Source organism: Thermobia domestica, chromosome 11, assembly GCF_964235325.1.
Source record: "Thermobia domestica chromosome 11, izTheDome1.hap1.1, whole genome shotgun sequence".
In the NCBI taxonomy this organism is placed as follows: domain Eukaryota; kingdom Metazoa; phylum Arthropoda; class Insecta; order Zygentoma; family Lepismatidae; genus Thermobia; species Thermobia domestica.
In genome coordinates, this window is record NC_137464.1 from 217,350,866 (window position 1) to 217,368,949 (window position 18,084).

Sequence of the window (18,084 nt, forward strand, 5' to 3'; positions counted from 1 at the left end):
AATTCTATGATGAACGCGTGACGCACCATGAGGTTTCAAAAACACAAACAGCTCATGATGAAAAACTAGTGACAAGACTTGTGAATTTCATCGCTGAAAGGGGTAACCCATTTGCCTTATCCGATGATGGAATTCAGAACATCATCACAGGTCGTCGTTTCACTGAAGAAGAAAAGAAATTTAAGCTAGAATGTGTTAATATTTGAGAGAAGCAATACCAGGAATTTAGGAACGATGTTTTTGTTTAGAAAACAAAGAAACTGAAAATTGGGGGATCAATCCTATAGTTTTACAAAAAAATCTATAAACTATGCGTTGAAGCAAAGTTATTGTATGGAGGCATATTTATGTCTCCACGTCCATATAAGAATGTTTTGTCTATGATAAAAATTCAATATGATTCTCAACGAATAATTTTTCACAGCCCAGAAATACTCCTCGAAATGCACTCTTAGAAGAATCTGATACTATTCCAATAGATTTGATCTTAGAAAATATGGCAACAAAATTTATACTTTCTCGATTAGCGAACACCACAACTATAATCAATACAAGCCTATTGCAATTAGACACCGCAATCTCAAGGTTAACAAATAAAAAACGAAGAAAAATAAAATAAATGATAACTTCCTTAAAAAAAACTACCTTGGATTTACTTGGCATACAGAAAAGTTCATAATTTAGCATCTTCGATCCAAAAGTTTCCAGTACTTCCATGTTTTTCGGTAAATTATTACACAAATCTTCAACAAACAAAAATTATTATTCCAAAATATCCTCCAACCATATATAAATCTACAATTACTTCAGCATTTTACTCGGTATGGCTCAACTATATACATAAGTTACCAGGATTAATATTTATCTTCACTGATGCTTCCAAATCTAAAGGACTTCCAGTAGGCGCTGCTGTATATTTACCACAGAAAGATTTTACACTAAAGTACAAGCTCCCGTCTAATACATCAATTTTTGAAGGTGAAGCTTTCGCAATCAGACAGGCATTATTAATAGTATATAAAGAAAAACAAAAACATGCTTGTATTTGTTCAGACTCACTGAGTATTTTAAAAAGTCTTGAATCCACGAAATGGTGCAAACAAACTACCTGGATAATCTTAAATTTGAAATCGATCATTACTAAAATCAATAAAAACAAAGGTTATGTAACTTTTATTTGGACAATATGTCATACAGGCATCATTTTGCATAATGAAGTCGATAAACTTGCTAAGGATTCCTGCTATAATGGAAAAACTTCCAATATTAAATTACCATATCATAACTTCTTCAATTTATTAAAAAATCATGCTGAGACCTTGTACCTAAGAAGAAAAACCTCATATCGTTTAGGCCCAGGTAAACATTATTGGTCCATCAAATCTATTAATGATATGCCATTTATCCCAAAACTAAAAGAATGAAATAGAACAGACATCATACAAATAACAAGACTCCGACTGGGTACTGCCTTAACTCCAGAAAAACTTTATATGATGAAAAAACGGGATTCGCCATTATGTCAGTGTTTGCTGGAGACTGGCTCACTTGAACACATTATTTTAGAATGTAATCTTTTTAAGGAATTTAGAGAGACTATGTTCAAACTATTTTCAATATACTTACCCTATGGTCCTTATAATATCAAATCTATATTAGAAAGTAAGAAATTAGAAGTATATAAGATTCTCGTAAAATACCTTAAGAAAAATAATATAAAATTATAAAGAAAAATCTTACTACTATTAAAAAAAGCAAAAGTAGGGATTATATATAATTTATATCAAAAATCTAGGAGATCATCTAGAAAGTTGTCTTTTTATACCAATAACACAGTCTTTGATAAACACTATTTCCATTTTTCTAAAAAATAAAAACAATGATAATAAAAGGGGGTCCTCTCATTATCCCTACGCAAGAAAGTGTAAATCTAAAATTAGTGGAAAAGACAAGACAAGTGAAGTGAAGAAGAATTATTTATTTATGCAGGTGAAATGGGTCATTCCCACACCTTCCATCCTCTTACTTTGTAACAGGAACAAGAACAAGAACAAAGAAACTGTTTTCACCCTTACACCGGATGAAGAACAATGTGTTTCATTCACATCCAAAGAAGTCAGTTGATGTTCAGAAGGAAAGCATTGACGCCTTGCGGCTTGTAGATATAGCATGTGAAAGATTCTATTCAAACGATCATCTGCTATGTTGAGAACTCACAACTAGTTCTTTTTACTTGATGAGAGATGGATTTCTCCGTAAATCTCAAAAGTCAGAAATGGTTTGTGAGCTTGAGAAAGATTTACCTGATGGAATGGTACTGAAGCAACTTCCCGAGTCCACTCTTCCAACCGCCACCATGATTGACTTCATGCTTCATGCTAGGACGGTAGCAGCAGCCGGTGGAAAGTCATTGCAGACCTTTGGAGATCTAGTGAAGAGTGTGTTTCAAAGAATACTTCATTTATCAAAGGGATCTGTGAGGGTAGATATTGTTATGGATGTTTGGCTTGTGATCCTATTGAAATTACTATATCTAACATGGAAACACCTCTAAAAAAGGACATGAATTCGTTTTGGGCGTCTACACAAAACAAGTACAATTTTCAACAGTTCTTTGCTCAGTACATTATGGAACATGGTTCCCAGCACAATATTTCCATCTACATAGGCGGTCTTGGAATCAACGGGGAAAAGAGTGTACGCATTTCGAATGGCGAGTCTACTGAAATAGAGGGTTTAACATCACATCTTGAAAAAGCATATGAAAGACTTGTTTTAGATGTGAATCACGCCATCAGGACATCAGAAATGACACGCGTTGTACTTGCTTCGTCCGATGCTGATTCATTTGTATGTGCAACGCATTTTTATGCCTTGGAATTTAAGAAGAGAGGACTTCTTGAAATGTGGGTTCTGTGTGGCACAGGGTCAACAACCAGATATTTACCAGTTCACACACTTATTGACTACATTCCAGAACCTTTTATCAACGTTTTGCCAGCTGTCCATGCGTTCTCTGGATGCAATACCACAAGCAAATTTTCGACAAAACACGCTGCTGTTAAACGTGGGAAGGAGTCATCCCAACTTTTGGAACATTTTGGGAAGAATGAGTTGAACAATGTAATGGTTCAACAATCTGAGTCAAATCTTGCAAGTACCATAAAAGCAAACTATACCACACGGGATAAACTCAGAGTTACGGAATATCACAGAATGAAATTTATTGATTTCACAAAGCTCCCACCAACATCATCATCAACACACTTATACATAAAAAGAGCGTATCTTCAAAGTTATCTTTGGCACAATATACTTCAGAATTACACACCACTTAATCCAACGGACTATGGTTTCGTAGAAGAAGACCATCTGTAGTAGAAGAAAGACTTTCACCGGATTTGCCTGTACCGTGAACATGCAAGAAATGTGCCAAAGGCACTGTCTGCAAGTGTCGTTTAGCAGTGATTTCGTGCTCGAAATTCTGTGAGTGCGGTCTGAATGGTTGTAATAATCCGTACAATAACATTGAATTGTGTCATGCTTTTGTAACATCCAAAATAATGTTTATTTTTTGTTGTTTTTGTTGACTATGTTACTATGATATCATCATTTGTACTATGTACACTACGTATTATTTCTGAGAATATAACAATTGTTACTACATACTTAACTTAAAAATATAAGTATTGAGAGAAAAGATTGTCATTGAAAGCTTGAACTTATCAAAGAAAACTTATTAAAAGATTGAACTCATCAAATTCTTCTAACTCCGAAGATTATAACTTATAGTTTTAAATGTTTACCAACATCTTGGAAAACTTTGTTCACATCAAATCTTTTGATGAAACTGGAAATAATCCCATGCAGCAGTAACGAGAATGGTGCTCTATAAGTGTGTATTCCAATATACGTAATGATGTCATCAACCCCTCCTCTGTGGGCGCAAAAACCTAAGGAGCTTATTTATTCTTTAATACAAACTATCCCGAAAATGTGGTCAACCCATAATTAGTCCATCAACACCACATAAATTATCCGAAAAGAAAAATGCAGTATACGCAACTTTCTCCAACAGATCCTATGTATGCTCCCAAGTAATTCGTTGTATCTTCTTTCTTTCTTAACCGATCTTAATGATTTATGTGTCAAATGAAATATATTTTAATACCCTTTTAAGTTAAAAAGTGTGTTTCTCGATCATTCGAGTTGATTACTTGTCATGTTTAAAAATATGAGTTATACTAATCATAAAAAATGCAAATTTTAATATATAATTATTTTTATAGGTGTTTATTTCAGTGAATAGTCAAACATTCTAGATAATTTATTATAGTCTGTTACCTTCTACGTCATTTAGTTTTTAAATAATGAAGATTGGATTATTAGTTTAGGAGATATGTGTTTTTCTTTCACAATCATTGCACTTTGGCTGGTCGGCCATATTGGCGGCCATATTGGGAGAAATTGCGCACTATCCCGATCACGTGACCAACCCATAAATAGTCCACTACTACCATACAAACTATTCCAAAAGAGAAATGCCGTATACGCAACTTTTCCAACAGACATGGTCTGGCCCCAAGACTACATCGTTTCCATTCCATTCCTATAAACCTATTACAACGTATATCATTTTAAAGCTAAAAGTCTTATTTGAAACATTTTGTTGCAGCGTTATCAGGTTTTTTGTAATAATAACAAAAATGTTGAACATTATATTGAAAAGTCTACTTTTTCAGCAATTTATTTCAATAGCGCCATATATACTTACTTTAGCTAAAAACACATACGGATATAATTTAAAGAACGTAATGTGAGGAAACTAACTTCAAAAAATCATATTGATACGAGCTGGCGTAATCGAATTATTGACATTTCAATATAGGCATGCAAATTTGCATGTTTAGGGCCGTAGGGGGAAAGCAAGAGGGGATGGTGGGGGACTTTTGAGGAAATACTATACTCCCTTATGATAATGTAATAATTGGAAAAATTTCAACTTGTTACCAATTAGTCCCCACAAAAGCCTATTTTTTTCTTTATTGACTGGACTAATTAGCGCAAGAAGTACATACGGGAAAGGAGTCATGTGGCATATGGCTCTTGACGCACACGGTCTATTGAAATCAATAGTGTCCAATACAGTTTGAGACCTCTGTGAGATGAGGCGTTCCACGCTATAACAATGCAACAATACTGATGTAAAGGTAGGGTGAATGAGGAACTACCACAAGCGTGAATGAGGTCACTTTCTAGTCAACAAGAGTCCCGATTCACCCAATGTTCGTTCATATTCTGGTAAAAGTGCTAATATGACCAGGCGCAAATTGAAAGGGTTTATGACTGGCATTTTCTGGCCAGATATATATAGAGCAGATAAAACTGCTTCTCCTCGTTGATTCATGGAGAACCAATAAAGATGAACAGTTGGTGCGGAAACCACGCTATAACAATGCAACAATACTGATGTAAAGGTAGGGTGAATGAGGAACTACCACAAGCGTGAATGAGGTCACTTTCTAGTCAACAAGAGTCCCGATTCACCCAATGTTCGTTCATATTCTGGTAAAAGTGCTAATATGACCAGGCGCAAATTGAAAGGGTTTATGACTGGCATTTTCTGGCCAGATATATATAGAGCAGATAAAACTGCTTCTCCTCGTTGATTCATGGAGAACCAATAAAGATGAACAGTTGGTGAGGAAACCACGCTATAACAATGCAACAATACTGATGTAAAGGTAGGGTGAATGAGGAACTACCACAAGCGTGAATGAGGTCACTTTCTAGTCAACAAGAGTCCCGATTCACCCAATGTTCGTTCATATTCTGGTAAAAGTGCTAATATGACCAGGCGCAAATTGAAAGGGTTTATGACTGGCATTTTCTGGCCAGATATATATAGAGCAGATAAAACTGCTTCTCCTCGTTGATTCATGGAGAACCAATAAAGATGAACAGTTGGTGCGGAAACCACGCTATAACAATGCAACAATACTGATGTAAAGGTAGGGTGAATGAGGAACTACCACAAGCGTGAATGAGGTCACTTTCTAGTCAACAAGAGTCCCGATTCACCCAATGTTCGTTCATATTCTGGTAAAAGTGCTAATATGACCAGGCGCAAATTGAAAGGGTTTATGACTGGCATTTTCTGGCCAGATATATATAGAGCAGATAAAACTGCTTCTCCTCGTTGATTCATGGAGAACCAATAAAGATGAACAGTTGGTGCGGAAACCACGCTATAACAATGCAACAATACTGATGTAAAGGTAGGGTGAATGAGGAACTACCACAAGCGTGAATGAGGTCACTTTCTAGTCAACAAGAGTCCCGATTCACCCAATGTTCGTTCATATTCTGGTAAAAGTGCTAATATGACCAGGCGCAAATTGAAAGGGTTTATGACTGGCATTTTCTGGCCAGATATATATAGAGCAGATAAAACTGCTTCTCCTCGTTGATTCATGGAGAACCAATAAAGATGAACACTTGGTGCGGAAACCGGACAATGTTGAACTTACCCTACTCCTTATCCCTGACGGTTGCAAGTCCCTCATACAACCGTTGAATGTGTTCTTCTTTGGTCCATACAAGAATTTCGTAAAATACCGTTATATAACAGACACCGTCTTTCTGGCTTCAAAACATGACAACAGGACAACTTCATTAACTTGCATTCACTCACCCACTTCCAGCTTAGAGCACCAAGGTTCCAAGCTATGATTAGATATGCTTTCTGCAAAACTGTATATTTGCAAAGAGTACCTGATGCATTCATCACAACTGTCGATTACTGCTTCAATTTCAATACCGGAGACAGCTGTGACGATCCCGATCGTCCATCTTTATCGTTTCTCAAAGATGCCCACTGTTGTCTCCATTTTTGTATCAACCACACAATCATTGTTAAGGTCCACAACAGTAGTTGCTACTAAACAGAGGTCTCAAACTGTATTGATCACTATTGATTTCAATAGACGGTGTGCGTCAAGAGCCATGTGCCATATGACCCCTTTCCCGTATATTCTTCTTATGTGAATACCAACATGGCGGTTTTTCAGATTTCACCCATGATTCACATTACGTCTATTCAGTGCAGTTCTACATGCATTCCTTATATCCAACATTAGATCTCAATCCTTCTACTTGTTTCAAAATTAGCATGGCATTTCTATACATTTTCTCTATTCTATCTTCGCACTTTCTCCTCACTTATTTCCCACCCTATATGCGGTCTGCCACTAAACACCCTATTTTCCTCTGTTGCCTTTGGTGCTGAATCCAGTGATAGCAATCATTTTCAGCAATTGAATTCACCAAATCGGAATGTTCCCTTGTTAGATGTGACACAACGTAACTATTACCATATTTAGTATTTTGCACTGCTAGCAACGCATTTAAAAACACTTCAATGCATATCGTCCGTCGATTGAAGCGGAATTCGCATTATAGAATGTATCTGTAGAGGGCATGCTGATCTAAGTTTGGAAATATATGCGAAGTGATCACCCAAGATAGCAAGGTAATCGTAGTGTTTATGCAGGACATGATCTTACAAGTAACACTTTCCAAGTGTAACACTCCGATTTTGATCAAATTTGGCAGGTAGATACTACACCTAATATAAACGAACACGTGTTTTTTTTTTTTAATTTTTGCGGAAAAACGATTTTAGGGGGCAAAAGCTCCCACCCAGAATTTTGGAATTTGCCGCCCGAAAGGCAAGAAGAAGTGGACCGTAGTGAATGAAATTGTGTACAAATATTGTAGGGTAAGATGAGGGAATACGTGTTTCGTATTTTCCTGAAAAGAAAAAAAAACTGTTGAGTGAACCGAGGCGTTGACTGGCGGAAGGAGTGAACCGAAGCGAATAAAATTGTGTGTAGATATTGGATATGTAAAATAAGGCCTTTCGGTTTCACAAGTGTCTCCATCCGATTTCTTCAAATTTCGCAGATCAACAACAAGCACAAACAGTACAGCGTATTTTATAGTATTTCAGGAGGCACCTTTAACTCTTACAATGTTTTTTCGCATAAACAAAAACACGTGTCGATTAATTTCCTGTTTGCTGTTGATGTGCCAAATTTGAAGCAAAACGAATAGGGGCACTTGAGAAACACGAAAGGTATTATTTTACATAGGGTCTATACAATATCTACACACAATTTCATTTGCTTCGGTCCATTCCTTCCTACGCTATTACGGTAATATTTACTTTTTTCGGAAGGGGCCTAGGCCCCAACAATTTTCCCGCACAAATTAAAACACGTTCCATTTATTGTTTTGCAATTTGTCCCTATACGAAGTTTCGTTGCAATTCTTCATACTCAACTTATTAGAAGGTCTATGCCCCACTCAACCGTTTTTTTCTTTTTCAGGAAATTATAAAACCCAATTACCTCATTTTACGTCTACAATATCTGTACACAATTTCATTCAGTTCGGTGTACTTCTTCTTGCCTTTTGGGCGTCAAATTTCAAAATTTTGGGTGGGGACTTTTGCTCCCTAAAACCGTTTTTCCACAGAAAATAAAAAAACTCGTATTAATTTATTTTTTGCATATTGTCCCTACACAATGTGTCGTTCCAATTCTTCATGTCCTTTAAGCACTTCTGAAATACTGTTATTAGCACTTTTGATATTTCACGATCAAAGTTTTGGAAGGGTCTGTGTCCCACCCAAACGTTTTTCTTTTTTTAGGAAAATACGAAACCCGTATTCCCTCATTTTATGTCTGCAATGTCTGGGCACAGTTTCATTCACTTCGGTTCACTTCTTCTGGCCTTTCGGGTCTCAACTTTCAAAATTTTGGATGGGGGCTTTTTCACCCTAAAACCGTTTTTCCGCAGAAAATAAAAAAGAGGTATTCGTTTATTTTTTGCATATTGTTTCTACACAAAGTTTCGTTGCAATCCTTCATGTCCTTTACACACATCTGACATACGTTATTAGCACTTTTGATATTTCGTGATCAAAGGTTTGGAGGAGTCCATGCCCCACCAAATCTTTTTTTTTTTTTTTTTTACAGGAAAATACGAAACCCGTGTTCCATCATTTTATGTCTACAATATCTATGAACAATTTCATTCACTTCGATTCACTTGTTTTTGCCTTTCGGGCGTCAACTTTGAAAATTAGTGATGGGGATTTCGCCCCCTAAAACCGTTTTTCCGCAGAAAATTAAAAAACACGTGTTCGTTTATTTCATGTGTAGTATCTACCTGCAAAAATTTAACAAAATCGGAGTGTTACACTTGGAAAGTGTTACTTGTTTGAAGGTCATCAGACTAAACAACAAATAAATATGCTTATGTGTGTCTCCAATGCCACACGGAAAGAAAAATACCCCGTAATCTGGAAGTACGTTATCTGGTAACTTCTGGACTAAGATGGCTGGAGTAGCAAACACAATGCAGCGTAAGTAGAGGGTAATCTGTCGGACATTACGTACCCATAGCTGTAGGGAATAGACTGCCATATGGAAAGTGTGGATAGTGTGCCCTGTGTCCTCATGTGCAGGCCCATATGCGCCCTGTGCTCTAAATAATTTGCCGCCCCCTAGAAAACGACCAATATTAGAGTTGAATTCATAGTTACTAGGGTTGCTGAGATAATTAGCGACAGTTTTAATATATTTCAACTTTAAAGTCACTTCCCAGAGAGGGGGCGGGATTTTAAAAGTAATCGAAAACGGCAGATATTAATGTTGAATTAATAGTTTTCGAGATCGTAGAGTTTAATGGTATCAGTTTTCATGATGTCTAAGTTCATCCTTACCCCTTGGAATACGGGTGGGAGAGAATGACTTTCCCACATTTTCTCGCGTTTGCGCGCGACTCTGCGGGTTGCCAGTTTTAAATATTACTTTATGGTGAATCTTAGAAAAATTCCAAAATTTTGCCGCCCCCAAATTCTGCCACCCTGTGCTCGAGCACAGAATAGCACTTACCTAAATACAGGCCTGCTCATGTCCAAAATGATTGTCGCATATCTATAACTATCTTATTGTAAGAATGTAATTTGATAATAATTTGATTTTGCAAACTTTTAATACTGATACTATGTGTATAAAATGTATATTTGTGGTAAATTTCATAGCGAAAGAATTATAAATATGAAACTTATAATGAGTAAAATAAAATGTTGCTAAATGGACAAGAAAGTTTTATTTTCGTTTTATTGTTCTTTTGACATGAAATTGGCCACATACATGTCTGAGGATTATAGATATACTAACATTGTAAGAAATACCGGCCGAATTCGTTATCAAATTACACTCCTATTACAACATAATTATAGACATGCGATAAGAATTTTGGACATGAGTGTACATGTGTCAGCACTAGAGATGCAAAAATGCCGGCTTTTTTGAATCGATGGTTTTTTTCACATAAAAAGCCGGCTTTTTGGGAAAAAAACGAGAATTTTGGAAATTTTGGCTTTTTTCATTTTCATGATTTTTCTATCTAAATAGCTTTCTTATAGTATATTCTATAGTTAGATAAGAATTCCATGACCTAAATGCCATATTTCGCTCTAAAATTCACCAGCAAGATGGATGGAGCACATGTTTTACGAATTAAAGCTAACATGAAGAATGTAGTATTTGAGGGCTATTTTAGAGGCTATTTAATTTTATTTTGAGTTATCGACATTTTTTTTCTTCTCGGGATCATTTCAGTTTGTCATCCGTGTTTCATTTCTAAGAGCTTAGTACTCTAGCTTCTAGCGCAAAAGTTAAACTTACGTTTTTCTATATATCCGTCAAAGCGTACGTTTTTCAATATATCCGTCAAACCGTACTTCCACATTTCTGTTATACTGTAGCTGTGCAACGATTTAGCAATAATTTTCCGGATACAACCTTGAATACCAATTTATAAAAATAATCACTAGCGGATTTAGAAAAATACTTTGGGAGGGATTTCTCTGATTGTTTAGTTTTCTAAAATGTCCTAATTTTATTTGGGAGGGGCTTGAAGTTTATGAGTACAGGCATAATTAATATTTCGTTTCGTTTATATATTTAGCGATAATCTTCCGAATACAACCTCATTGAAGAAGATCATTTTATACTGAGAATCAGTGGCGGATTTAGAAAAGTATTTTGGGAGTTTTTTTCTTACTAATGTTTAGTTTTTCTAAACATTCGTAATGTTTATTTGACGGGAGCTTAAAGTTTAGAGTAAAGGCATGACTAATAGATATTTCGTTTGTTTTAGACATTAAGTAATTTTGGGAAACAGGCTTCAGTCCGAAAGACCGCCCCCCTAACCTTCGCAAAACCGTCACTGCTGGTAATTAGTAATAATAACGATTAAAAAACAATAAGAAAGGAAGTCGGCCAACTCACAGTACACGCACTATTTCTACATTCACAGATGGAAAGAAGGAAAGCTTTGTCAGAATGGTTGAATGCTAAGTTGAATCCCGGACTTCCCGATAGAAGCGTGGGGCCGCGGTGGCTCAGTGGTAGAGTGTTCACCTCTGTTGTTTGGGGTCCCGGGTTTGATCCCAGCCCTTCAAAGTGAACTTTGTGGTGGACAGACACCGTGTGCGTGGGTTTTCTCGGGGATCTCCCGTTTCCTCCCACTTTCTTCATTCCACCATTTCATTCATCACTCATCACCGTCTCCTTTAGCCTAACCGGCATAACCGTGGGACGTAAAACTCAAAGATTTCATTTCATTTTTTCCCGATAGAAGCACAAAAGCTCCACTCAGTCATGTTTGTTTTGCAGTTGTATTTATCTTAAGTTAAATGTATTCCATAGTCCTTTTCTTTTGGATGGTGGTGGGGTGAGGAGAGTTCCATAATGATATGAAGTGTGTGAGCCAAGAACATAACTAACAAATTTTCAATTGCTGAGTTATGCAGCACCAGATAGACAGCAACGCATACTGCTTCGTTTAATCCTTCATGTATAGTCTTATGTGAAAAATTAGCTTTCCGACTTTCAAAATGGATTGTGCAGCAGAAAATCTCTAATTTCTTAAAATAGTAAAATTGTGGGTTACCATGTTCTTGCCTCACACCCTTCATATGTTGAATCCCTCTTGTTAAAAATTCAGAAAACTTGAGGACTGTGTAAACCGTGATGGTGGTTATATAAAACTGTAGAATTTCAAGAATATACAAAACCAAAAGCTCTAGATGTGCAGCCTTTAAGTATATCATATAAATCTAAGTATTTTTTATGTTTTTATTTTATTTTGTTCCAAAAAGAGGGTATGGAATATTTTAAAAAATACTGCATAGAATTTTGCTAGTTATTTGTGTATTTTTTTTAAAAAAAATAAGTATTTACTTTTAAGGTTGGCTGGTTTACACCAGCTGTTTTTTTTTTTTAATAAACAACTGGTTTAAACCAAAAAAAAAAAAAAAAGAACGAAAAATGCGAATCGTGTGAACTTCATGGTGACGTTTCCCCACATCAAACCATCTGCATTAGTTTTATTTCCTTTTCACCTTTTAATCAAGGTGTTCCATGTTAAATTCTCGATCGAACCACAACCCTTTTTTCATGCGTAAATAAAGTCGCGGTTCGGAAGTCACTTTAAGCGAAAGTCTTCTTCTTGATAACCTCGGTATTACGTAAGGACGTTAAGCCTGAACATATGAAACGAAACCAAATTGTATATTTCTGCATGCCTGAATGCCTGTTGTTTTATAAAGAAGCCAAGGTTACTTAAATATATTGATAGAAATTGGCAAAATTTATCGATTGTCTACATAGCTTCCAACATTAGCTTAGATTGGACTTTCAATGATATGTACGTACTAAATTTGTAATTTAATACCTCAGTTTTAGCGTACTGATTATGATATGTTGACCTTTAAATTTTACATGCAAAGCAATAACAGAATTTTTCCGTTATTGTTTTATATTTAGAGTAATGACGGGATTTTCCTGATGGCTAGGGCGGGAGTTTCCCAATTTAAGAAATTTAGTGACCGGACTTCTTTAAGCTTATGTGACCTCTTCCAGCATAACCCCATTGTTGCATAATAACACCAAGGCGAAACAAACTTATTTCTGTCGATATGTAATATAAATACATAAAGCAAAATATCTAAGCCCAAAAAAGCCTGGTTTAAACCAAAAAAACTAGTTTAAAATCCCCCCAAAAAACGGGATTTTGGCATTTTCAAAAACAACCACGGTTCTTGCCAACCCTGCTTAGTTTTGTATGTAGGAGGTTAAAAAAATCTTATTATATATATTGGTTAATCCTTTGGAATTCTTAATGTAAATATGTTGAGAAGTAGAACTGTTTGAAATATCTTTTCAAAATTCATGGTTTATTTTCGAGGTTGTATATTATTATCGACATCAACCACTAATTAAATGACTTTTTGTGTTATAGAGAAGCGAAACAAAATCTGGTTTATCCATTTAAAGCAGAATTTTGAAAAAAGCCCAAAATTTCCCAAGCAAAAAAGCGAAGCAGAAAAAACCGAGTTTTTTTTCCCAAAGAAGCCGGGTTTTTTCCGAGCCCTTGCATCCCTAGTCAGGACAGCAGAAAGCAAGGTAGATGAAAAAATTCTTCGTAGGAATTGTGATTGAACCAGGAACCCCATGTGCTAGCCTTGACCGGTTAACTTTTTTTTTTCAAGTTTTCAGGAAACAAATTAGAAAACGATACATTCTCACATAAATCTTGTCAGGGTCTAATGAGAGTCTTTGGAGTTAGACCATGAAACTTCTCAATAGCTAGTAGTGTTAATATTGTCTGTATAGTCACGAATAATTCCGTAGTTCGGGGACCAATTTAGCATGTTTCTTTCGCCATGACTTATCTTTACTTTAGGTATATAATGGAACTATTGGGATGAAAAATGGGAAAATTAAATAAACTTAAAAGAAAAATAGTCGACTTCAAGAACCTCATCATCATCATCATAGGTATTCTGCCTTTATTGGCAGGTCACTTGCCGCAGCTGAGAAGCTTCCATGTTCCACGGTCCTCCGTTAACCTTTTCGTCTTCGCGTATGATCTTTCTGTTTTAATATCATCCATAAATTGTAGTCTCCTTCGCCCCCTCCCTCTCTTTCCCGCCACCATACCCTCTAGGACGTCCCTCATGATACAATCTCTTCTTAGGCAATGTCCCAACCAGTTGCTCTTCCTCTTCCTAATAATATCTAAAAGTGTTCTTTTCTCACCCACCATTTCTAACACTCTCTCATTCGTTTTCCGCTCGACCCAACTTATTCTTTCCATTCTTCTCCACAACCACATTTTGAAGGCTTTCAGTCGATTTTCGTCACCTTTACGTAATGTCCACGTGTCCGCCCCATACAGTACAACACTCCACACGAAGCATTTTATGAGTCTTTTTCTCAACTCTTTGTTCAAGGTCCCACAAAACAGACTTTTCTTCCTCCTAAAGGCTTCTTTCGCCATTCCTATCCTTGCTTTTATTTCACGTTCGCATTTCATGTCATTACTAAGAACACTACCCAGGTATCGAAAACTATTCACTTGTTCTATTTTCTCCCCTCCTACTTTTATATTTGACACAGACCCCTTCGTTCCAATCACCATGGCTTTTGTCTTTCTAACATTTATTTTCATCCCATACTCTTCAAAGTCCTTTTTCATTTTTTCTAACATTTTATTGATTTTCCTTTCAGATTCCGCAACAAGCGCCATATCGTTTGCAAATATCATGCATCTAATCATTCTACCGCCTACCGAAATGCCATCATCATCATATAGGCTCTTTTTCACTATTTCTTCTAGATAGACATTAAATAGTGTTGGCGAGAGGCGGCATCCTTGTCGAACTCCCCTTCCAATTGCACTCTTTTCCGTCAGTTCTTCCCCTATCCTAACACTTACTTGTAGGTTCATGTATAAGTTTCTTATGAGTCTTCTATCTTTCAATTCCAACCCTATCTTTGTTAGAACTCCCAACAACAATTCCCAATTCAAGCGGTCAAAAGCCTTTTCTAGATCAATAAATACAACATACACCTCCTTCCCTTTTTCTATAAATCTTTCACCGATCACCCTTAATAATCCAATAGCATCTGTTGTGCCCTTGCCTCTTCTGAACCCGAACTGCTCCTCCTCAACATCTTTATTTGTTCTTCCATATAACCTTCTGTTCAGTATTCGGAGCAGAATTTTGGCTGCATGAGATATGAGACTAATAGTTCTATAATCCTCACATCTCTTTCGGTTCGATTTCTTAGCCATCGGTATCATGATAGTTTTCAGAAAGTCTTTTGGCCATTCTCCTGTTTCATATATTTCATTGCATAGTCGCCACAATTCTTTCTTTCCCTTGTCTCCTATATTTTTAATGAATTCGATTGGTATGTTATCTATTCCGGTTGCCTTTCCATTCCTAATCTCGGATATAGCCTTTCCAAACTCATCTCGAAGAATACTAAATCCTTTATCATCTTTGCCTACTTCATTTTCCACTTCAACATTTAGGCTACATGGTCTATCCCTACTCTCATATAAGTCTTCAACGTATTCTTTCCACCTTCCTATGACCTCATTTCTCTCGCTGACTACCTTCCCATTCTTATTTTCTACTGCCATCATAATACCCCCTTGTTTCCTCCGAAATTCCATAGATTTCACTTCCTTGTACATTTCCTCATATTTCCTAACTCTTTCTAATTCTTCTATGTCCTCGCATTTTCTTTTGTAAAACTCTTCCCTCTCTCTGTCTGTTTCTCTTCGTAATTCATTATTTAACTTTCTGTACATCTTTCTGCCCTCTTCTGTATCAACCTGTTTCCACATCTTCCTCTCCCTCATTTTCTTCAACATCTGCTCTGTAACCCATGGTTCCTTAGCAGTTTTGTGTTCGCGGTAACCTACTGCTTCTTCTACGTTTAATGTTCCCACCGTGCATTACTACCTGCGCCTATCCTTTCCTCTTTTGAACATTTTTCTTCGAAATTTTCAACGAAAAGATTTCTTATTTCCTCGTTTTTCAACTTTTCAGTATTCAACACTTTGTTACCCACTTTTCTTCTGCCTACATTTTTCAGTTGAATATCCACTTCGGTCAGCACAAGATTATGATCAGAGAAAATATCAGCCCCGGGAAGGGTCTTCGCGTTTTTTAAGCTATTCCGTTACCTGTCCTGAATCATAACATAGTCTATCTGATATCTTCCGCCGTTTATTGGTGATTTCCATGTATATCTTTTTCTCTTGTGCTGATTGAACTAAGTGTTCCCAATTACTAGTGAATTCTGTCTACAGAAATTCACCAGTCCCTCTCTCCTTTCATTTCTTTCGCCTAAACCATATTTGCCTACGATACTACCTTCCTGTTCTTCTTCCACAACTGCATTGAAATCTCCCATTAGAATTATGCATGCACCCTTCTTCTCCCTATCTATAATTTCTTCTATTTTCTCATAATTTTCCTCTACTTCTTCATTTGCATGCGAAGTCGTCGGTGCATATGTCTGTATCACCACTAGATCCTTCGTTTTCCCTTTAAGTCTTAACATCATAACTCTATCATCAATAAATTCTACTTTCACTACTTTCTTCTTTAAGCGCTTTCCAAGAATTATTCCTACTCCATTATGACCGCCCTTTTCATTACCTGAGTAAAACATTCTATATCCTTCGCTGTTCAATACCCCATTATCTTCCCATCTAACTTCACAAACGCCTACCAAATCGAAATTATTTTGTTTCATTTCTTCTTTAAGATTTTCTAATTTTCCTCCTTGTAACATAGTACGTACGTTCCATGTCCCTACCCTAAACCTTTTGCTTTTCCCTAAATAGAGGATCTGCTATTACAGCAAAATCTTGAAGCCATACGTCACAGTTTCACTGCCCCTACTCTGCCCACTCCGCCCAATAAGATCGCAATGTTTTGAGCCAATAATCATAGTGGAGACGAAAGTAGTTAATCAGACGATGGCGAAAACGAGAGTAGCCAATCAGACTTGCCGAGGGTCGGTTGTTTTTTTGGCTTCATTAATTTAATAGGATGAAGATACGTATAGGCAGATCCTCTATTTTATAACATCCTTGTCAAGAACTCTCTAAACAGCAGAAAATAAAATGATAAAAAAATAATGAACATCAACAAAAGAGCTTACAAAACTGAAAATAATAATAATAAGTGCTTAAAAACTGAAAATAATTCATTATCAATAGCTATTAAAATGTTTTAAGTCTGTACTTATTATTATTATTATTATTATTATTATTATTATTATTATTATTATTATTATTATTATTATTATTATTATTATCTGCTGTTTAGCGCTTTTGTTATTTTATACTTTTTAGCGCTTTCGTTGAAGTCCTTAACATTGTTTCTGAATAAAGTTTTTATAGATAAATTATCTGAATTCTCTCCCTTGTTTTTTACTTTACCATCTTATCGTGCTTTTCCTTTATCATTTCATTTTGTCATCATATAGAACAAAACCCTTTCCTCCCAAATAGAATTACTAAAAAAACTGTGATAATAACACAGATACTGACATAGATATGATTGACTTTTTTTTTTTTTTGGTCTAAGAGGCTAATTACGTAAACCTCTGATGTAATTTTTATTATATTTGATATATTTTTTCATTCTGAAAACAATATTTTTGTATGTATCAATTACTTCAAAGAAAAATATCAGAACCGATTCTCGGTATCGAATACGTATCAAATAAACGTTACTTGCTATCTTTCGCATTTGTTTGCTCTGATATCAGGTGGATGAACGGCAGACAGGGTAATTCTATAAGACTCCTATACTTATTAATAGCATAATCTGCTGCTTATAAAAAGATTAGCACATCATATATCAGAGTGCAGTAATCTCTTAATTCTTAGTATACAATTTTCAATATACCGGATAAAAAAACTTTCGTTTAGAATATCAGAAATCCCAAACCGTCAAAGATAGATAGATATTTCAAGGATCTTATAAAATAGAGGATCTGCCCCTACAACAAAATCTTGAAGCCATACGTCACAGTTTCACTACCCCTACTCTGCCCACTACTCCGCCCAATAGGATCGCAATGTTTTAAGCCAACAATCATGGCGGAAACGAAAATAGCCAATCAGACGATG